This window comes from Benincasa hispida, chromosome 5, assembly GCF_009727055.1.
Source record: "Benincasa hispida cultivar B227 chromosome 5, ASM972705v1, whole genome shotgun sequence".
Classification (NCBI taxonomy): domain Eukaryota; kingdom Viridiplantae; phylum Streptophyta; class Magnoliopsida; order Cucurbitales; family Cucurbitaceae; genus Benincasa; species Benincasa hispida.
In genome coordinates, this window is record NC_052353.1 from 29,209,169 (window position 1) to 29,213,154 (window position 3,986).

Consider the following 3,986-nt stretch of genomic DNA (forward strand, 5'->3'; position numbering starts at 1 on the left):
TGCAGTACAACTTAGGGTACATGTGGATGTTGATTTGGAAGATTGAAACTCGTATACCAGGTACATGAGTTTCAGTTACCCTGTTTTTGTCAATAGTTTGTATATCTGAATTTTCTTTTTATATTTACGTTATCTTTTAAAATAATTTTTGAACAACCCTAAATATGTCATTTTTCAAAAATGACATTATTTAAGAACTTAAACTGATGTCTTGTGAAAAAAAAAAAAAAAAAACTCATGCGTAGGCACTTATTAATGTATGTAACTATTACCATAAAAAACAAATCAGGCTTCCTCGATGGTTCAAAATTCATTTATACAATGTTTTATTTTTGTTTAAAGAAATCCATATATACTATCCTTATATATATTGATATTTATATATGAATATGCCATATATTCTCAAACAAATCAAACCATCCAAGTATTCAAAATCCAATACATACAAGGTTACAGACAACAACAAAATATATCTCATTCTATATCTGTGATAAATTATTAATATTGATTCATTAAAATCTAATACTATATCAATAACATTAATCTATGTAAAAGAGATACATCATATATTATCAAAATTATATCACGATATATGAATAATACCTAGTAATATATCAAATAAAATAATGTTAAAAAAATTTATAATCTATCCGAACATATATTAATATGCATATATCATATATTCCATACACGAACATGTACATAATCTATATAACATGGATATATATCATATATTATCAAATCATATCACAATATTCGAATAATACCTAGTAATATATTAGATAAAAAATATTCAAAAATTTCATATAATCTATCCAAACATATGCATATATCGTATGTTCCATACATGAACATGTACTTAATCTATATAATGTAGATATATCTCATATATTATTAAAATCATATCACAATATTTTAACCATACCTTAGTAATATATCAAATAAAACAATGTTAAAAAAAATAATATTAATAATCTCTCCAAACATAAATTCATATGCATATATCCTATATTCCACACATGAACATGTGTATTGAAGGTTTTGTTTCTTCATCTCCACTTTAATGGAAGACTACAAAGGTTGTTTAATAGAAAATGGTATGAATGTTGTATTTTAAACTATGATTTGTTTTATATTGACTATATTTAAAAAGGGGGCAATTACAATTTTAATAAAAAAAAAAAATTGAAAATTGGATGTGTGTTCCTAGGTTTTACTTTTTTGCAAACATGTCAAAAAACTTCCATTAAAAATTTGATTGTTTGTGATTGTTATCTGATTTATATGTGATTGTTATGTGATTGTTATCTGATTTCTATATGATTGTTATGTGATTGTTACACTATAATTACAAAAAAATTGAAATCATGACTTTGGTTTTTTAAAATGTATTTGTCATACAATGCAATTTTCCTTAAAAACAGGAGAAATAAGAGGTTTCATGGAAAAAAATGCAAAAAATTGTAGTTTCAACACACGGGTGTAAAAATTTGGAAGTTCATTATGTTGTATTCTCTTTTGTTTGGCGATTGCACGTAGAGCTTTTATTTGCAATCAAGAATCTTCTCTTTCCATGACGGTGGCAACAAAAATCTTGTATAAATTTGGTGGTTTTAGGAGGGAAGTCTTACTCACACATGATTTATGAGTATTAGTTAATTTTTCTTTCTTCTAAGTTTGAATGAGAATAAGGGTTTGTTCGTAAATTGTGTCAAACATTTGTGAAAAATTGAAGTATGTTAGTCCATTTATGAAAAAAATAGAAAGTTTGGCTATTTATGTAATATAACCTACATCTTTAGGCTATATATGCATAAAACCCAAAAGAAAAATGTGATAAGTCCTATTTGTGCTTGATGACCCATTCGAAAAACGACTCCGGTCATGATTCGAATGAAGATGAGGTAAGTCATAAATCTCTATCTTATGATGAGTTATATGATGCTTTTGAAAGTACGCAACATGATTTAGAAAAGGTTAGCTCTAAATATGTAAAATTATTAAAGAAGTATAAAGTATTATTTATTGAAAATAAATCTTTGATAGATGATTTTTTTTTTTTTTTTTGTTTAAAGAATATGGCTAATTATTTTTGTTGTGATGAGAAAAATATCATGAATGATAAAATTAAGTTTCTTGAAAATGAGAATGATGAACTCAAATCTTTATCATGTGAAGTAAAAGTTGAATTGAATGACTTGAAGGAAAAAATGAGAAAATTGAATCTTGTTTATTGAAATTAAAAGGTGAAATTGCTATTTTGAAATATAGAATTATTGAGTTAGAAATTAACAATTCTTCTTTAGAAAAAGATAAATTTTCTCTTGTTGATAAAATAAAATTTCTTGAATATAATAGTCATGAGAAAAATGATCTTTTGCCTATGTTTAAAAAGAAAGAATTGCTTGCTACTAAAGAATTTGAACTTGCAAAAGAGTCTATTAAAGAAATTGACTATTGATGCACAAAAATTGCATAAGATTATTGATATGGTTAAATCTTGTAACAAGAAAAGGGGATTACGCTATGTGAATAAAAATTGTTCATCTACTTCTAAGACTGCTTTTGTTAAAGTCACTCCTATTATGTCTCAAAAAGTTTATCTAATGTACCTAAAGTTGAATTTAAATATGAATCAAAGCATGAAAAAATCAAAATTTGCACCTAAACAAATTCATGCTAGATCAAAATGTGCTCATAATGTGAATAAGCATGAAAATGCTAGAAACGTGTTTGAAAAAACAAAATTGGTGCCTAAACATGTAAAATCTAAATGTTTGTATAATTCTAAATCTGTGCCTAGACATGTAAATGCTAGACTTTTGCATGTAAAATCCAAAATTTTTTCTACATGTCGTTATTGTGGAGCTAAAAGTCATATTAGACCAAATTATTTTAAATTGAAAAATACTCCAAGGAAGAGTTTATTTGAGAAAATATTGTGAAAAATCAACTAGTCAAAAGTAAATTCTTACCCAATATTTTATATTATTCTTGTGACAAAATTGGTCACAAATATCATGCTTGTTATTTGCAAAAAAAATGAATGTAGTTTTGAAACTAATTTGAAATGGGTTCCAAAGTCTTTGATCACTAAGAATGAGGGACCCAGGAAATGGATACCGAAATCTTTTAGTTGAGCTTTCTTTGTAGGTGTGATTCAAGAAGTAATGGTTGCTTGGGACTTCAAATGAGAAATTAATTCAAATTGGAGCAACTAAAATACTTGCTTGAATTCAAGAAAGGAAATTGCATGTTTGGTAACTCTTATTATTTTTTTAAATTATTGAGATAATTATTCTTTTGGTATATTTATGGAAATTATATATCTTGAATGGTTTTGGAAAGTTTAAATTTGCTTTCTTGAATTATATTGTTTATTGAATTCAATGCCCATGAGAAATGATTGAATATCCATCTATTTGGCATTTATCTATATTGCTTATTATTTGGTTTTTTGGTTAATTAGATGTTTGCTCTATCCTTGTGTTCTTCTTGGAAAGTTTTGAGTAAAAGGATATTGAGTTTGGTATGTTGATTATCCTTTGGATGAAGTTGATTAAATTTTTATTAGATGTTCTTTTTATGCATATTGTATTGAAGAGTTGATAAATTCCTTTTCATAGGGTTATGCTACCATGCTTATACTTATTAATTAATATTAATTTTCTCTTGTTTGGTATCATGATTTATTTTTCAACAATTGGTGCTTGTTTTATCATATTTGAAATTTGGTATCTCAACTGCTTAAATTTTCTCATTGGCATTTATTGATTTCTTTTAGAAGGAGAAGGCATATTTTTTGGGGGAGCTTTTCCCTTAATTTATATATGAATTTTATTTATTTGAATGATATTGATTCTCCATATTTCTTTATTGTTGTGTACCTCTTTTATGCATATTGTTTATTCTTTTAGGGGGTTATTGTATTTAGAGTACTAAAAACATGTTTTGAAAATTTGTTCGATATCTCTACCTCAAGTTGA